This window comes from Sylvia atricapilla, chromosome 6 (assembly GCF_009819655.1).
Source record: "Sylvia atricapilla isolate bSylAtr1 chromosome 6, bSylAtr1.pri, whole genome shotgun sequence".
Taxonomy (NCBI): domain Eukaryota; kingdom Metazoa; phylum Chordata; class Aves; order Passeriformes; family Sylviidae; genus Sylvia; species Sylvia atricapilla.
Genome location: NC_089145.1, coordinates 20581436 through 20602190, shown reverse-complemented (window position 1 = coordinate 20602190; position 20755 = coordinate 20581436).

Below are 20755 nucleotides of genomic sequence, written 5' to 3'. Positions count from 1 at the left end.
TGCAGAGCACAGCTTCCATATGTACTTGAGAACAAATATGAATATGATATATTGCATAGAAATCCAGCATAATATTGGGAAGTAACAAGGAAATAGAACAGGAAACAGCAGCCAGATTGAAAACAGCCCTGCTAGGACTGCTGCATCCAGGTGGTTAATATGGACAAATTGTTAACCTAACCTTGAAGAGGAACTAGGGTAAAATGTCCTCAAGCAAAAAAAAATTTAAAGGTATGCATCTTATTAGCTTCATTTTCTGCAGTATGAACTTGCAATATGGGAGAGGATAGGTAGAATTCTGCAGAAGGTGATGAGATCAAACAGCATGAAATCATGTCAGGTGTCCCACTTCTTCCAGGACGCAAGTAACCAAAACTTGGAGGTGTGTAAAAAGCACATGGAAGCCAACGATCTCCAGAGGAGTGAGGTATTTTTACATAACTGATTAAAGCTGGAAAAGTGGGTCTAAAACCATTACTTTTTAGTTTAACATAAGATTAATAACTCATTAGGAAGTTTGGCTTCATAATGAAGATAAATGATGGGTTGATTTTCATTGCCAGTGTAAATTTGCCTCCCACAACATCAGACTTTAAAAACTTATTTCAAAGTGGGTTTTTTTTCAGCTGTCAGTTTGTAAGCAAAATTATTAATATTAGAGTCTTTTAATGAAGAGTACTGCTACAAAGAACACTCACACAGATTTAATTTCTTGTAATATATGTTTGATTTGAGGTTGATGATTGGGAGGAGGCTGAATGTGAGTATGTACATGTGTGTGAGGAACTGCATTCGTGAATGTCTTCAATGAAACCAAAACCAGTCTTGTCAACAGTTTTTTCTCTCATGTGCAACATGTTGCACTGCACAACATTTTTCTTTTAATAAGCCTATAAAGCTTTTGGGGTAAATCTGTAGTCCCTTATTACTAAGTGAGCTCAAACTTTTAAGTGTAAATTAAAAAAATAATTTAAGAAAAAAGCTTGGGCTTATTTATTTGTTGGGTTTTTTTGTGGGTTTTGTTTATTTTTGTTTGTTTGGTTTGTTTTTTTTGGTGGTTTGTTTTTTGGTGGTTTGTTTTTTGGTGTTTATTTTGAAGGCATACTCTTGGGAGAAAGCAAGTACTAAGTACTTTCAAATATCATTAGAGAAGCAATGAAATCGATGTAATATTTATATATCTTGATGGTCTGGTGAGAGCTGAATCATGCTGAAGGATGTGCTAACCCTTTCATATATCATAAAGGAAAACATTAAACACCATGCAAAATTCATCCCATGTTGACTCTTTTAAAGCTCATCAGGAATTTTTAGTGGTATGCTTGTTTTATTTGTTTTTAATTTGTTTTGGTTTAATTTCTTTGTTGTCAGTGGAAAGCAGTTCTTTTTACAGAATTTCAGCGGAGTCAACACCAGAAAAAAAGTAAACAAAGACATATGAAATTGCCTCCCAGGATATTTGCTTTCAATGGCAAATTCTGCTGCTACTTAAAGTCACTTTCATTGAGCAACAAATAAGTATTCATCTTTGAACAATCCGCTGAACAGTTTTCAAGCTTTTCCTATCAAGAGTTCTTAAATCCTATTATTTTCTTCTGCACAATTCTACTAGTGAATGACTTCAGTTTAAAGGAACGTATTATTTGGACTTAACCCTTAGCATGAAATGCAAAATATTTTCCCATACATAAATTTATTTTCAGAAAATGTACTCGAGTATGCAGCATTTTGCAAACTTGACTCCTAACTATGAAAGGTACTATCAGTGTTTTACTGGAATTTGATGGAAGTTTTTTGTTGACTGTTGTAGGGTTTGACCGTTTTACAGGTTTCTCCAATTCTTTACAATGCAAATAAAATGCTGTTCTCTTTTGATTTAATGAGCTTATTCTTCAAGGTTGATTCTGTTCTCTAAGAACTATGTAGTAATTTAAAAGCAGTTACTTTTTAAAGTAATTTATGTGCAATTTACCCCTTCAATATGTTCCAATATTTAATCTTGAATTTCACCTCCTGAATATATCCAAGTATATGGACATAGCAATGTCAGTGCATAACACATGATGTATGATTTAAACATAATGATTAATAGTTTCTCTCCAGAAAGCTGGTAAGGGAAATAACATATAGATGTAATATTTTAACGATAAAATTATGGGATAATGTGGGTTTTGTGCCTAAAGAGATGTAGGCTCTTTCTCAGCTGATCAAATATGTAATATTTAGTGGTTTTTTTTATCATGTATTTTGGAAGCATCCTGAGCTGAGGTGTACAATCATTTATATTCATGGATTTTCTGGAAACAACAATCATTGACAAGTTATTTAGATAAGATTTTCTTTGTTTGAAAGAAAATTTTAAATGGAAACTCAAGTTATGATGAGGTTACCATGTTGGCACAGTGCTTCTCATATCGTCTTGACAGATTTCTGTGGCTTCTGCGCTAGAGTTAGAAACACCTGTGCTGGTGTGAGTCCCAAACATGAGAGCAGTTTGTTACATACATGAATAATCCTTTCCATATTTGCATTGCATCTCATATTGTCGTTTGAACAAAACCTTCCCCTGGGAATCAATACAGCTGTGTTTGATGTTTGGTGGTTCATCTTCCTGAGACAGACAATACTAAAAGATGACCAAGTCTGCTCACAATGAAACAATGGGTGCTATGTCTTGGCACAAGAACTTTCAAAATGTTATGCTGTTGCTGTCTGCTTGATGTTTTGATGGTGATACAGATTTCTGTTTGCAGATTCTCAGAAAATCAGATTTGAGTATGTTGACTGACCTCAAATTAAACCTCTGTAAACAGAGAACTCTGTTCCTGATGTTACCTCAAAGACACTGAGGACTTAAAGATGGTAGAGTCAATAAAATCATACATGCTATGGCATATTAAGGTGCAATATTTTGAAAAGTAAGTTTTTATGCTAATTCAGGTATGATCAGATTTCTGGGTGTTGAAAATATTTACTTGTTTTCACTGTGCAGGAAGATTATTTTTGCTCCTTATAGCCATTTCAGCAGCTAGGAAGTAAGCATGCCATCCTGAGCACAGGACTTGCAGAGCACTTGCTTATTGTTTGGCATCATTATAATTTAGATGATACAAATAACACGGAAGACTCAGGTGAAGCATCATTATTTTTTTTTCCCAGTTTCTGATTATTGTGTCATGTTTTGAGTGGGTTTTTTTGTGGCTTGGAAGAATTCTGTCACTGCTGGTCTTCTCAGGGAACAGAGGAAAGAGGTCTAATGAAGTCAAAGTCAAAGGAAATTTCTTATAAAGAGATGTGATGTTAAAGTGATGGGAAGTAGCAAAAGCCAGGGGACTGAGGGAACAGTTATTTCATCACCTCTTAGAAAATCCCTGATTTGCAGGAAGCTATCTAATTTGCACTGTCATATAGTTTTCTAATTTTCTCTATAAAAGAGTAAGGGGGTAGATGGACTATTAGTCTATTAGAAAATTTATCTTTTAAGGGAAATGCCTGAAGTGTGTAATGGAAGACTGGGGCAAACACAAGAGTCTCCAGGCTGTCAAATAGAAAGTTCACTGGCAAGTGCTGGAGAAGGAAAGTCAGAAATTAGTTTCGCGGGGAGTACTTCTACGGTAAGGAAGAAGATAATGAACAGGATACAAGTCTACCTTGTCCAATTGAGTAATTGAATTGCTGTATATCCCTTTCTGCAGTTACAGAGAGATTAATATATTCTGACATTGCCATTATAACTCTTTGTGGCTATACCATGAAGGCAAAAATATGCTGTAACCAGATTTGTTGTGGGAGGTTGATGTGCACATGTGCATCTTTTTTTTGTGTTTTCTCAAAGGTGCTTCTGAATCTTGCTAAAAGTGAAAAAAAATCATACACTTGCATAATTTCTGTATTTCCACAATAATCTGAGATATACTTACATGAAAGTAGGAAGAAGATACATACACAAACATATGCACTTTTTTTTGTTCTGTTGCTTCATCGGAAGTTTTAAAGCATGTTTGACATATCAGTTATTGAATAGCACACTGTTCATAATGGCCTCTCAAAATTCTGAGAAGGTACATCATGTTCAGATAGGAGATAATGCAATTTTTTAGCAGATGGTTACAGTTGATATCCCTGTGGAATACGTGGAAAAGGCACCATGGCTCTGCTCTGACAAGACACCTGCCTTGGGGCCCAGCAATGGGCACATACACACACAACCTCAAGATGTAATTTTACCAGCAAGGTCTGATGGCAAATTCTGATTTGTGTATTTGCTAGTTAACAGATTACAGAAGTTCATGCCCAAACCCGAAAACCTGCTTTGGGCTGGCTTATGAAATCCTCCTGGTTTCCTAGCAACAAGCAGGAAGGAGCTGGGGGAGCAGGAGGGCTCTGAGGCAACACGCGGCAGCAGTAGTGCCAGTTCAGCAAAGCGGGCTTTATATAGGTCGCTGTATTTATATAGGTATCTCTGCTAAATTGACAGAGGTACTGAAACGCAATAACTGCGACTGTGACAAGGTCTGACAGTGGGTTCATCTCCTCACATGAACCTGCCAGAGTGGCAGCTTCCATGCCCAATATGTTCTCAGATCTTTGGAGGAAGAATAGAATATCAGTAGAAGGAAGAGGAGGGTGGCAAAGCAGAACAGAACAGAGCATTATACTGGAGATTAATTGTCTCTTATCAAATATGCAAGGTTCTATTTTTCTCATGCCCTATAAAGGTACTGACTTGTACAGAGGAAAAAAATTAATTTTGCAGTTTCTGTCTGCACTAAAAATATCAAATATACTTCCCAAGGATTTTAATATGCATTCATCCATTGATATATTTTTAAGTTCTGTGTCAGAAAGGGGAAAAAACACCAAAAAAAGCACAAACTATTGATTTAGGTTTTGTTTATGAAAAAAATTCTGATATTAATATGTCCAATAACATTATTCTCCAATCTGAGTTTGAGCATATTGATGGGAAAGTGGAGAAGAAACAGTAAAAAAGAAAGTGGAGAAGTTAAAGTAAACCTTGAGGAAACAATATGTTAAATGTTCCTGTTCATAATTCCATTCAGTAAATGCAGGAAATATAAGGATTCATTTTAATATCTGCTCTTTGTATGTCCCTTGCAGAGGCCTGAAGACAGGCTTTAGAGATTTGTAGCACAGGACAACTCTATTCTCAATTAAGTAAAAATGTATAAGAATTCAGTATTAGGAATAATGTAATTGTTTTTATTTAAAAATGTATGCTTGATATTTTCAGTGAAAAAGTACAAAATGCTTGAAGTTCAAATTCTGAAAAATGTATTAATTCACTGACATTGGTCAGAGATTTTCTTAGGATAAAATGTAAAGAAAAAACCTTGAGACAAAACAAATAGCCAGTGTAGTCATTATCCATAATCAGGAAAAAAGCTAATTTCTCTGTTGAATTTGGAGTGCTTTAAAGTGGGAACAGGCTGTTTGTTTGGGGGTGCTTTTTTGCTGGTTGTTGGGATTCTTTTCTATAAACGAAGAAACAAACCTAGATTTCATTCTGAAAACCTATGACGCTGCTGCTGCTACCATCTTTGAGTCTTTGCCTTCTGTAGGACCTGTTGTTTTCCTCTTTTCCTATGTGTTAAACTGTATGAAATTCCACTTCTTCGCTGTAGTAATGGATCCCACTGCTTGAACATTTACAGCTTCATCACTATAAAATGTTTGATGGTTATTATAGACTATTTAATGATATGTCATAAACCACAGATACAAGTGATCCCCTCTAATCCTCCTCAGAACCATCCTCCTTAGCCCGCTGCTGTAAAACATTAAAAGCCTTCTTTGTTATGTGTTAATTGGTATTAATGGGGTTAATCTTTGCAAAGTAGAGATTATCTTGCTATAGTCAGACATTCTAGGGAGAACTTAATTAACTGAAGGCAAAAAAAAAAAAAAAAAAATGGAAATATAGAAAGACTTGCATACTGATGCAGTTCCATAGTCACACATGCAGATGTTGGGCCGAATTGTTCATTTTCAGAAGCAGGTCTCAAAACCAGAGATGTACAGTTATCACAGAATCAGAGAATGGTTTGGGTGGGAAGGGGCCTTAAAGGTCACCTAGTTCCAGCCCCTCTGCCATGGCCAGGGACACTTTCCACCACAACAGGTTGCTCAAAGCTCCATACAACCTGCCTTCTAACCTAAATCCAGCATCTAACATTTCAGTTTTAAGCCATTCCCCCTTTTCTCATCATTATATGTTCCTCTTCACTGAGTGTACTAGCACCCCAGCGAGAGGGTTATATTGAGTGGAAAAGTGATGTTTTTTTATCTACTTCATTTTTGCTATCTTCATAATTTCTTAAAACCTATAAGGTGAGATTTTCTGCTTTACAAAAGGTAACGGAATACAGAAAATAAGCTGCATTATTTATATGAATTATTCACTCCGCTAGATAAATAAGATCATAATAGAAGACCCAGAAAAGTTTATCCAATCACAAGTGAAAATACAAATTAATTCAACAAAGTAAATACAGAATGAGATTTGTTTTCAAATATAGGTATAATTTCTGGAGAGACATAGCATGGTCGCAAAAAGAGAGGCAATGATTGTAGAATATTGCCTTGTAAAAAACTGTTCCCCACAGACTTGTGGTTTTGTGTTTTTTTTGTTTTGTTTTTTTTCTTGTACAATCTTCATAGTTTAAGTATCCATTATCTGTTGGTTAAGATAATCTGTCATCTTCACATCATTAACCTCTGCATTCTCTTTTTTAAGGTCTGCAGCCTCTGGTGACTGGAGTTTTAAAGGGCATTTCTGCAGAAGTTAGCTTTCACACTGTAGTCAACCTGACTGGATCTTTTTTCTTTGAAGACTGCACAAAATTCTCAAGCATATCTTATCATTTTCTTAAGCAATTTTACCTCAGTAGTTGTTTGGGAAGATAACTGAAGCTATCTCCATATTTTAGAAGGAATAGTGCTGTTTAAACTATTCTCTATTGTGTTGTTGTTTGTTCATTAAACTGTTTAGGGTCAGCGTAAAGTTTCTACTCCTTCTCTTGAGCTAGGATTTAATTCCCCAGTGTGGAATCCTTTAAAGTGGTTTTGTCAGTTGTCAGTGGCTTCTCATTGTTATAGGAAGAGCCTTCAGTTTGGTACTGAGCCTCTATTTTTTTGTGAGCTTTCGTAAGTATGGTTAAGCTCCCTTGTTTCTTGACAGCTAGAAGATTTAAAATCTCCATTTTGGCTTCAAATTTAACCAGACAGGCACTTAAAATTATTTTAATTGCCTGGATAAGCAGCTCCCAGTGACTGATGAGTTCAGAATTCAGGTTCAAAAATCCTTTTTCATGCTGCATAACAGAACTTCAAAACAAATTGAAAGAAATAACACTTAAAAAAATTTTCCATCCATTATGTGTGATAATGATCCAGACATTCAAATTTGATTACTGCAATAATAGCAAATTCTACTGATGCACTCTTCTGAGCACCAGCATGTGAAACTGCTATAATTTTTTTTCCTTCTTTTCCTTTGAAAATTTTGGCTGTAGAAGGTAAAACATTCCTAAGTTAAGGATATAGATAGTTAAATATTCTTCTGCATATGAGACCTCAACTTGAGCTGCTGTTTTATACTTTTTAAGATTTTGAGAACAATTGTAATATATGTATGTGAATGTTTGTGGCCCTCATGCAGAAGGGTGCTGGGGAATTGATTGACTTACAAAACTGGTCCTGTTCCTCCAGCCATTGCCTTGACCCAAATGCAATTCTTATTGCCATGCTCTTTCTGTTGAAGCAAAATGCAGACATTTTTATGCCAGATGCTTGAAAATTCTTTGAAAACACAACCTATTGATTTAAAAGAAGAAAATGCTAGATGGTTTCATATAAGATAGACCTATGTGCAAGAGCACACAGGGGAATAAAAATAATTGTTATGGTTTTTAAATCTAAGAAACTACAAAGTCCAGGGAAAGTAAGTACAGAAGGAATATATAATGTGTATGCACATAGCTGGTTCTATGGAGACAGAAAATGCCAACTTCCTCTATGAAAAAAACGTAGGCAGCAATTCTTATTTTGGAAATGCGGGGCAAAAAGTGTTATAATACACAATTCCAATTCATATAAAGAACAGGATAATTTCAGTGTGAACAGTGAAATTCCTATCCATCTCTTAATTACAATATAATAGATACTTGAGGAGATAACCTGAAAAGACAGCTTTTGCTCTTTAGGAGTTTATAAAATGTCAGCATTTGTAGAGTTAAATTTGAAGCAAATATTTTTCCTCTGAAATACAAGATGATGAAGATAATTTTTTTTCCTGAAGTATTAAACAGATTTTTCTCCTGAACTCAATGTTATTTTATTGCTCCAGTAAGTTCAACGTATATTTTTCCGTTTGCATATTTAGAGATTCAACTGTCATAGCACCTTTGAATTAATTATGAAGAAAGCTGCATTTAGTACCCCCACACCACAACCAACACACACACACAAAAAAAAAAAAAAAATCCAAAAAAAAAAAAAAAAAAAAAAAAAAAAAAAAAAAAAAACCAAAAAAACCCTTTAAGAGGTATTTTTCCCTTGAGGAATAATTTACTTCCTATGCTCATTTTTATCAGATGCTGGGTACTTTTTAAGCACATTTGCCACAATAAACAATTGGTTCTTCGCTTTGAATATGTTTACAAAAATAATAGACAAGTAGTATTTTTTAGACTGTTGTAGAGACAGCCATGCCGTTCAGCCTTCAAGCCTCTCTTGGCACAGCTAGTGGTAGATGCCTGGGAGAAATATCTTGTTGGAAGCCATAAAAATGATATGGTAGCATAGAAATACACTTCCCCAAGGTTATATTCTAAGCTACTTGTGATCAGCAGCTAGGCCATTCCAGTACAAGAGGTTGCAACTGCATTGTGTTAATTATCCTTGATGGCCCTTACATCCATGGACCTCTCTAGCCACTTTCTAAACACATTTGGATTTTGTAACATCCTGTGGCAATGTGCTCCATTATGTAATTAGGTATAGCACGGAAAAGTGCATCTGTTTATTTTATACCTGCTGCCTAGTGATTTCATTTAATGCCTCCTAGTTTTTCTCTTCCGTGAAAAAAAAATGAATAAACATGCTGATTCTCTCTCTTCATGCCATCCATGATATCACTTTTTTTTCCTATGTCCTGTTCATTGACGCTTGTTCAGACTGAGGAATTGTCTAACTAATTTTTCTCTCTTTTCAATTAGTGTCAAGCTGCAGATTATCATTGCTCCCTTGTATTTTCTAGGAATGTTTTTAAGAACTCTTTTAGATCTCCAGTATATTTATGATGAGGTAATGAAAAAAAGAAAATAATTCTCCAGGTGTGGAACTGACATCATTGGAATGATGATGCTTCCTGTTCTCTCTGCATATTTCCTAGTGACTTTGAACATCTGTTTGCCTTTCTGATTGCTTTTGAGCTTCATGCTTTGAGCTGATGATTTCAAAGAAATGCCAGTGCTGATATCAAGATTTTTCCCCTGAATTGCAGCAGATCCTTCAGAGTCTACTGCTGTGTATGTTTAGTTAGAGTAGTCCCTTTCCCATGTGGATTACTTTGCATACTACTGCTAGTTTGTCTGTGCATATTCATAATTCAGGCTGACTACTGATTAATGTTGGTTTATAAAAAGCAGCTGTGTGACCCCAAGGAGATGCATGCATTAAACCCCAGCAACTCATTTTGTGTAGGCTGCTGAACAGACGTTAGATGAAAATGACTCCTGCTCTCAGTTCACCTGGGCTAATTTCAAACCAGTGTCATAGGAGTGAAATGCTCTGTGTCTTGTTAGAAGTCTCTGGAGTTTACCTAGTCAGATTCATTTGTGATTCAAAATTCATTTATCTTGAAACATGTGCTCTGCTCCTTATAGACCTGAAAATAAAAAAGAGATTTATACATTTTCTCCCTGTGAGTTCTTAAGGAAGATAATTTTTTTAAGTCACCAATCCTGCTATCAAGAAACAAATCCATTGTTGTTTACAGGTACCAAAGTGTCAAATGAAACTGTACTTATTTCTCACCACCACTTCATGTACACATGTAAATTAGCATGAAAATAAAGCTTAATTTGATGATCCATTATTGAAACCCTGATAGCCATTGTCTGAGTGCCCTGGGTGTTATCCAAGCTTCTGAGCCCAGCAGAGTAAGTTTTTGAAATTTTTTTTTTTCTCTGAATGTAACAAAGCAGCACTATCTGACCTGAATTTATGAGTGTTGCTCATCAATGTTAGCATTAATTTTCTGAGACTAAACAAAGCTGCAAGAAGTAGCACACAGTCATGTTCCCAAAGGTGTGTTGGCATGTTCTGCCACTTTCTATTACATGCATTTAGGCCACATTGCTTTAATTATAAAAAGTAGGATCAAAAAGCTTTAAAAATATATAAATCCAAAGAATTTATAAATTCAAAGCTATTTATCAGAATAATACACTGCCACTATTTAACATGTAAATACCTATTAAAATGCATTATGCATTTGCTCCTTTATCTGCTTTTAAAGCACTCATGTCAGAGTTCCAAAGTCCTTCTGCCACTAGACACCATTCTCCAGAGCACTGAGTTCACCCTGTAACAAAAATAACTCTGTTGCCTGGTTCTTGGTGTCAAATTATCTGTCCTAATGGTGGTAATCATTATAGAACCAGATATATAACAGCATCTAAATGATGTCTGTGACAGGGAAGTATTACCCTCTTTCACTTCACAAATGTTATTGTGAAGAAGTATAAAATTTCAAGAAACATAAACTGTGGCATCAGACTATTGTTGTGACTGCCTAAAGCTTCTGAAATCATCACTGTGGGATGACTGTCCTCCAGCCCTGGCTGAAAGCTAGGAAGGGCCAAGCACATCTCAGTAAAACACAAGATGGATCAACAAGGTGGACAGCCAGACATCCTTCAGTCAGTAGCTGAAACCTTCAGCAGCAGTCAGCATTCTCACTGGAGCTGAGGTGAGTTAATGGAGGTTAGAGCTGACAATCAGAACTGGTAAATTTATACCTATACTGCGGGTAAATGGTAAAGATTGGATCAAGCAAGTAGTTCAGTCTTGCAGCCTCCTCTGTAAGCAATAGTCTGTCTTTTAATTATGAATGGTTTCTGTAAAGTCCAAAGGCTCCTTTGGGTGAATTCAGAGATCCTACTGTGAACAGAATGGAGTTTTAATCTTCAGCATCTTTGATTGATTAAAAAAATCCTCTGTCCCTTTCTTTTCTCTCACAACTTTGTTATTTCAATAGATTTGATACTATCTTCACTTATCTTAGATTAGTAGGGTTTAATATACCAAATGGACTTGTAAATTGCATAAGGAAATTAATATACAAGGAGGTGGAAAATTATTATGGAACAGGTACCTAGGGGACATGAAAAGGTAAAATGTGTGTTTAAAATAAAGCCACATTAGTTTATTTTATAGTTTCAGCATTATCTATTTGTAATCAACCATTTCCAAAGTAAATGCATCACACTGAGATAAATGGGAAGTAGGGCGAGTTAGTTCATTCCAAACCTTTATATCGTGACTGCTTCATAATTGATGGGAAAAAGTAGAATAAAATGGGCACAGGTTAATACTTTTGAGAAGTGGCACCAGAACTTTTCTTTCTTGTTAATGTTTTAGTAAGATTTGTGATTAATTAGCCAACTCTTTTTTACATGTAGGGCCTTCACTGTGATGATAGAGGCAGTGGCACAGTGTAGCACAGAAGGACCCATGTGACCACTGCTGATATCCTATGGAGCTACATTCTGAACAAACCCTTATTCTGCTTTCTATGCTCCAAGTAAGAGTCTGTTAACTTAATTGGGCTCTAAGGTTTTACCATAATTTCCTTGTCTGTGTGTGAGGAAATGAAGCCTTGGAAAAATGCTGGAATTCCTTTTATAGCTGTCATCTTTCAGTCAGTTATCACAGGGGTACCAGCAGTGATAATTTGAGCTGTAATTGGTGTCTTCAAACTCTTTCTGTATAAACACAGTGGCTTAAAGTGCTATGGTTTTGCCAACACTATCAAAACCATTTTGCCTTTAGCTGCTTGAGCCCACTAATAAACGGTGTCCTTGTACTCAAGCTTTGTGTGGCAGGAGACTCTCTAGTGTTTGCACTGTATTTTCTGGCTTTCATTAGAGATTGTTCTTAATAGATGTTAAAACTAGGAGGCTGTAACAACCTGCCATTTCACTACTCACCATGTTTTATTATGGTTGATGCATCAGTCCAGGTCTGTAAATATTTTCTCCCCCAAAAGCATGTCCTCAAATGTATGTACTAGGTTTTATAGGTAGTATAGATGCTATAGACACTAAAATAGGTCCCAAGTGTTCCATAAAGTTGTTGTAGAAAGACCATGTCTACCTGCAATGCAGTTTTACAGACAGACAAACTGAGATTTGGGAGGTAAAAAGACCTGTGAATCAGTGACTTAGACTGCATGTGCTCTTCGTTTTCATGCTGATATAAGGTAAAAGATTATGGCAACTTCCTCAACTGTCAATACAGATGTCTGTGCTTACCAAAAGTATATATGACAACTAAACATTTAAAGTATATACACACATATGTGCATATGAATCTGTATATGACAGTCTTTCCTGAGATAAGAACCCTTCTCTGAAAAAAAACCACTCAACCTTCCATGTTCCCTTATTATATAAGCTTTAAATAAATTAGGTACAGTGCAATTAAACACCACAATCTGTTTGTGTAGGTACACGTAAACAAAATGCTGGCATAATGATAATTAACCTTACTTTCACCCCAGATTTAAATTAAGTAAATGCTTTGTAAGGGAAAGCCTGTCTCCTGGCTTGCCTGCTTTGTGGCTCCCAAGGAAGGTCTGTTTTCCTCTGCAACTGCTAGGCAAAAGGGTATGGATCCTGATCTGAGTCAGTGGCATATTTAATCAGTTCAGAGAAGGTCATATAGGTGTTCCTGTAGTACACATAGCAGATGCTTTAACTAACAGTTATTGATGTCAATCACTATTGATCATCAAAACTTTGCTGGGGCTTGTGCGATGCAGAAGAAAAAGCAGTTTTTCCTATACGGCACCTTGAGGTCACACAATGATAAGATCATTAATTTTGACCTCTAAGATCATCAAGCCAAACCACTAACCCAGCAGCGCCATGCTCACTACTAAACCATGTCCCTAAGTGCCACATCTACTTGCCTTTTAAGCACCTTTTCAGGAATTCCACCACTTCCCTGGGTGGGCTGTTCCACTGCCTTGACACCCTTCAGTGAAGCAATTTTTTCATAATAGCCTTCCCCTGGCACAGCTTAGAGCCATTTCCTCCTGGAAATGGTGTCAAAAGCTGTACTAAAGTCCAGGTGGACAATATGCACAGCCTTTACCTCACCCCCTAAATGGGTCACCCTCTCATAAGGAGGAGATCAGGCTGCTCAAGCAGGACCTCTTTCACAAACCTGCACTGGCTGAGCCTGATGCTCTGGCTGTCCTGCATATGCCATGTGATGGCACTCAGGATGATCTGCTCCATGGCCTTCCCTGGCACCAAGGTCAGGCCAATAGGGTCACAGTTCCCTGGATCCTCCTTCCAACATCTGCTGTAAATGGGCATCACATTTGCTGACTAACAGTCAGTTGGGATCTCTCTGGTGAGCCAGGACTCCTGGTAAATGATTGAAAGTGGTTTGGCGGGCTCTTCCCCCAGCTCCCTTGGTACCTTTGGGTGGATTCCATTTGGACCCATAGACTTGTGCATGTCTACGTGGAGCAGCAGGTTGCTGACCATTTTCTCCTGGATTATAGGTGTTTCCTTCTGTTCCCTCTTTCTACCCTCTGTCCCCATTGTCAGCTCAGGGGGCTGGGAACCCGAAGACAATTGGTTTTGCCATAAAAAATTAAGGCAAAGAAGGCCTTAAGTACCTCAACCTTTTCCTCATCATTTGCCACTATGTTTGTCCCTTCATTCAATCAAGGATAGAAATTATCTCTAGACCTCCTTTTGCTGCTGGTGTATTTGTAAAAAAAAAATAAAAAAATTAAAATAAATAAAATTGTTTTCATTTACAGCAGCAGCCAGATTAAATTCTAGCTGGGCTTTGGCCCACCACAACTTCACAACATCCTTGTACTCTTCCTGAGTTGCCTATCCCTTCCTCCAACTGTTATAAGCCTTTTTTTTCCCCCCTGAGTTCTAGCCAAAGTTCATTTTTAAGACCGGCTGGTCTTCCTGCCTACTGGCTCATCTTCTGGAATGTGTGGACAGCCTGCCCCTGTACCTTTAAAATATCCTGCTTGAAGCATGTCCAGACTTCCTGGACTCCTTTGCCCTTCAAGACTGCCTCCCAAAGGACTCTCTGAGCTAGTCTCATAGACAGGACAAGGTCTGCTGTCGGGAAAAAGTCTATAATTTGATGCTCACTCTGTCCAAGACAGCCTCCAACATCACCCAGCAGTCCTTCCCTCTTCACAAACAGCAGGTCCAGAGGGACACATTCCCGAATTGGTTCACTCAACAGCTGTCAGGAAGTTGTCTGCCACACACTGCAGGAACCTCCCACACTGCTTTCTCTCTGCTGTCTTGTGCTTTCAGCAGACATTTGGTGAGTTGAAGTCCCCCATGAGAACAAGGACAAGTGATTGGTGAGATTTTTTCCCAGTTGCCTATAAAGTATTTCATCTGTCTTTTCATCCTGGCTGGGCAGTCTATAACAGACTCCCAGTGGGATATCTGCCTTGCTGGCCTTTTCCCTGATTCTTATCCGTGAACACTCAGCCCTTTTCCTAACCACCCATTGCAGCACTCCAGTTGTACAAGTCATCTTGCCATGTTTCTAGTCCAAAGTTAACCCCATTTGTAATGTCACTGTGGATTCTGAGCCCTCAGAACCAAGAATTTTGCTGGGCCAGCTTAGCAAGAAAGCCCTAATGATATCACACATAGTAGCGCATTCACACAGTTTTAAATAGATTTAAATAGAATCACAAAAATGTTCTACACATGAACAATATTTGAGGCAATGCAAATCACCATGATTGCTCAAGCTTCCTTTAAGGTTAACAGTTCATTATTAAAAAATGTTGCAATACTTTGAACCAAAGTACTGTATCTAACAGAAGTGCTGAAACTGTATGGAAAAAAATCAGTATCATAAAATATTTGTTTAAAAATCATAAAATAAATCCACTCAGACTTTTGTCTGAGGCTGGACACTACACATTGTGCCAAGTTTGTTGAGCAAATTTTATCTCAGTGATAATAAACACCTTAATTTAGGCATGTTATTATTCAGCTAAAAAGAATCTATTTAACAACTTCATATACTACGTAAGTTTAAACACATGCTTATACAGTTTCAAATCTGTTACTTTTTAATCACAGATCAGATTGTTACACAATGTGTATTCCACCATGGGGGAATGCAGTTAGAAGAGATTAAAACCTGTCAAGAGCAAGCTGCTTTCAAGAATCAAATATAGTTTCAGACTGTAACAGGCAAAATAGTTTAAGAACCAGCAGAGAAGTATTGATACCACTGTACAAATCACTAGTAAGAGTTGCATCCAGAGCAAGTGTCCATGGCTACTAAATTCAAAGAAGAGCAGGTATAGAAAAGAACAAATAAAATTATCAAAGAAGTGAGAACCTGTTTTGTGGTCTAGAATAAAGTGGTGTTTAACCAGGTAAAGTTGTGACTGAGAGGGGAGAGGATTGTTCACTATGAACATCTCACAAGATAAACATAAAGATGAAAGAAAATTTCTTAAGCTGAAGGACAATTTAAGCACTAGAATAAACGGACATAAACTTGCTAGGAGTGAATTTAGCAAATACAGAGGTTGGAATGGGGCTATCTCTTGTTATATAGGTGACTTAAAGATTCAACTTAAATTATTTATGAATGGGAACCCATAAGGAAGTCACCACTCAAAGCAGCAGCTGAAGTGAAACAACAACTCAGAGACCTTCAATTTTCCATCCTTATACTTTAGAGGATAAAGACAGCATTGATCTTCACAGAATTTTCCAGAATTTTCCCTGTAAGTGTGCTTTTTTTTTTTTTTTTTTCCTATAAACATTTGTACCAGATTGGAAAACAAAATGATTGAACTTATATGCGTCATGTACTTTGACAATAAATTACAGATGACATGGAACTTTGGGGGGATGTAAACATGTCCATCTCTTTATAAAGAAATTTAATTCAACCATGCTATCCATCTGGAACTCTCAGCAAAGGTAATAAAATCTATAATTATAAAAAGAAGGTGATTAACATCTTCTTAGTGTCTCAGCTCTGCATGTACATGACATCCAAACATTAAATTGTGGATGATAGCAACAAATGAAAAGGAGTTTGCTCTTAATAACAGCTTCATAAATTTGATGCTGACTTCTCTAAAGTTGATCTTGATGTTGAATTATCTGAAGTTGATCTTAATTTATATCAGTATAGTCAGGAGCAAGATGTAACTTATGTAAGTTCAATACATCTTAGATCAGTCAAAAATTACGTAAAGCTTGCTGAATTAAAAGGCATTAAGTAATCAGGACTGTACTAATATAGATTTACTCAGACCTAGATGGGAGTACAACTCAACTGATTTTTTACTACTGATTTTTAAAAGATCTAGTTTTTATAAATTTTCATTATCATTGGTGGTCAAATACCTTGTGTTTTTTTTTGCATATGCAGTTGTTTGGATTTTTGGTTTTGTCATGTTTTCCCCCCGTTTTTCTTTTTTTTTTTTTCTTCTTTCTGGAAAGTCTTCATTATAAGATTAAACTTCTGAAAAATGAGATATCTAATAGCCATGATTGGAGTGGTCCTTTCTCACCTTAATCTCACTTTTTTTTGCAGTAGGTAGCTAAAGTACATTCCAGATTTCTTTCTCCTTTCATTCTTACTACTCTATTAAGATCCCTTGTGAAATTTCCTTATTTTGGTGATAGTGGGGCAGAATATATGTTGGAATGACCAGTTAGCAGAAAAATATGGAAAAAATAGCAAAAAAGTTAGCCGAAGGATTAGGTATGATTTGCCCTGAAACAGCAAGGAAGTCTTGTATAGATTGAATTATTTCCCATTAGAAAGTTGCAGGCTTACAGTAATTTTTAAAAAAATCAAATAATTGCCATTCATGTTTAGTGAATATTAAAAATTGTTTAGTCCTACAAACTGACGTATTTCTTAAAAGTTGAGTAATTTCCAATAGTTTTTTATTCATTGTCAAGGACTTTATGCCTGCTAAATAAAAGTAAGCTCTGAACCTGTTCTCACATTCAGTGATAAACTACAAAAACACATCCAGCTTTATAGTTCATTGATTTTATGCTAGTTATGTCCTTCTGAGGGTTTTTTTTTTCCCAAGCAGATAAAGTGGGGGTAGAATAAAAAAGAATTATTATTTTCATGGAATTATAGGCGCTGCTCCTTGCAAGTATTAATTATTGCCTTGAGGGAAAGGTATCTGTTTTGAAGGCATTATGGACAAGACAGAATCAAGGAAATACATTTTTGTATTTCATCTATAACTGCTAGAGTATACTCATAATTTCCACTTGTATTAGTCTTTGCAGTTCACAGCACTTTTTAAGGCCAAGCAATAACTTACTGAATTTCTCAACGGGCAAGATGAACAATTTCCACTGCTGAATGAGAGGAAATAAAGTTCTTGAAGCACATGAAGGAAATGATAGCAATGATGCAGCTCCAGTACACTTTAAGGTGTTTGTTGTTTCTGAGTAAGAAAATATCTACTGACTTTTTTCTACTAATTTTTATTTATTTTGCTTGTAAGTAGTGTCTTGGGAGAAAAAAAAAAACAACTCTTTAATTTTGCCAATATGGGGAGCAAAATTTTTTTTTCTGATAATTTTCCTAGAGCAACGATCTTTTGATGAGTTTGCAGTAGATGGCTTCAAGCAGGATTTTCTATTCATTGCAATCTATTAATTTTTTCCAAGAAATATAGCAAAAGAGAATATCAGACCATTAGTGAATTATTTGATGTCTTTAACACTTTAATATAAGGCAAGAATTTAAAACTGCTCTGCTTAAAATCTCACAGAAAGAACAAGGAATCTGAGAAAAATATCTGAACTTTTGTTTCAATTTTGCACTTGTGCTTCTCTATCTAGTAATCATATTTTTCATTTTACATAAGTTGTGGTTTATGAATTTGTTTTATTTATTACTTCATGTTAAACAACATTTTTAATGTAATGAATTTAAATTAGAAATCTTTGTGCTTTACAGAGGAGCACTGATGTGGAAGTCCTTATTCAGGGCAGACAGTTTTCTAAAGTAGATAGTGTTCTTCAGTTTCTGGCTTCAGGAGTTAGAGAGGAGCTAAACAGTTTCAGAACTCTGAAATCCACAAGGTGGATGGGCAGCCAGAGATCACCCTATCAATGGCCACCACCTGTTATATTCAGTTAAGCTGAGAGGTTAATAACAAGGTGTGCTGTCCATCAGAAGGTAGCAGGTTCTTATTTGTAAGCAATGCTGTAACAATGCATCTTAAATCATGACCCTGAAGAAAATACAACTAGATTGCATCCAGTTGGAAAGAAATTAATTAAGAAGAGTTAAGCCTGGATCCATTTATTTTGCTTTAATAATCTGGCATCTCTACTTTTTTATAGCTTGTTCCCTCCCAAAAGCTATTTTGAGTGCCTATTATTTTAAATATACCTAATTACATCATCCATGTTTATAGCAAGCATATGTATCTCACAAAATATAGGAAAAATAGAGCTACAGAAAATGTTAAAAATTATATTTCATAAAATAGTCTTAGCCATTCTACTCCTACCTTGCTTTTATATAGTCTGAAATTCTCCTCAACTTTTATTTCAAGTGAATGTAACAAACATTTTTCATTTTAGGTAAAAAGAAACCAAGGATATTTTTCCTGCACTGAACCAGACCCAAGCACTATTTGTGAGACTGTGTGTATGTGTACTATCAAAAAAAATACAAGAACATCCAATATCTAATGTTTCAGATAAAGCTGTAAGACTTTCACATCCACTCTTGTCTTTGTTTTTAGCATTTTGAATGCATCCAAAATCAGTTATTCTGAAGTTTAATTTTCTTTCTAAAGTTTTAAAAGTTGGTTCTTATAGTTCAGGATAACATTGACTTTTTAAAAAAAACATTCAGCCCATTTTATCTTCTTGACAGAATATAAGCTTGTCAATGAGTAACACACTTTAATCCTGTGGTATTGAAATAAGAAAAAAAATGTTTATTTCTTATGGAGTTTTTCAACTTGGATTTCCCATTTTCTGCAGAGATAAGATCATGTGACCATTTTCCAAACTGTGCTGTAGTTAAGGGAAATGGTAGAAAAAGCAACTTTTCAGTTTGCTTAGGTAAATATTCATACTGCATGAAATTATTGTGTTTAATTCTACAGTAAAGTGAAAAGCATATAGGATCTTAGACCACTTAAGCATGCTTCCATTGTGCTAGTTTTGCCAATACATACTGATTTCAATAGGTGTCAAAGGGATCCTTCAGATTATTTGATTTAGTAGAAATGCAGTGCAGAAATGAGCTGTTTGTTAGTTCCTGTATTTGGAAGTATTATTTGCACTGCATAAAATTTCTGAACTTTTTTAACACCTCCTAATTTTCAAATGTTTTCCTTCTTTTAAAATTATTATTTTTGGTGTGAAGAAAATGCATTTATGATAATAATAATTATGGTACAAGGTAAAAGCATAAACCATACCAAAACCAAAATAATCTTATTTTCTAAACATGGTGATCGATTTTGTGACGTGAGTCTATGGACTTGGATCACAAAGAGCAGTAGTACTCTGCTTTTGTTTCCCCTAGGAACTGCTGTGTGTGATCCCCTTTCCTGGGAATGGCTGTAAAACCTGCCTGCCCGTGGGAAGTGGTGAGTGAATTCCTTGCTTGGCTTTGCTTGCCTTTACCTATTAAACTCTTTTTATCTAAATCCATGAGTTTTCCCACTTTCACTCTTGTAATTCTCTCCTTCATTGCACTGGAGGTGGGTGGGAACAGGCAAGTGCCTGCATGGGGCTCAGTTGCCACCTGGGGCTAAACCCTAGCAGCATGACCCTGGTGAATCTGTGTTTCTGGGTTGTCTTTTTCCCTGGACTATTAGCCTGTTGGTCTCAACAGCAGGCAAATTCCAGCCATTTCTGAAATAACTATCAAACAATTTCATTGTTTATATATTTCTTAAATATTGGTTATAATAAAAAGTTCAGAGCTTCCCACCCTCTTAAGTGTTTCCCTGTTGGTCAGATATAGGCCCTCACGTTCATCGTCTCTCATTTGCTGTGTCTCAGCTGGACCTTGAAATTGTAATTACCCCATCCATCCTTGGAGCAGCTTCAGGAAGAGGACAGTGATGGTGTGTCTTCCCTGCCTTCCACTGCCCTGCTGAAGCCACAGCCACCAGTGGGGATGGTGTTGCTGCCTCCAGCCTGCTCTGGACTCTGGGGTGGATGGCAGCGTGGCAGCCAGGGGCTGTCTGGATCAGTGACCCAGATGTCTTGCCTGTATGCAAATACAAATGAATCATCTTGCTTTGTAAACGGAACAGCCCAGGGCCTGTTGAGCTCTCCTGCACGCCAGGATCCCCCTTGAGCAGGGGCACCTCCCAAGGTCACTCCTTGAGGCTGACAGGTTTCTTGGACACCTCATGGTCAGTAAGTGATGGGTAGCATGCCAAATGTCAACATCATATCAAGTG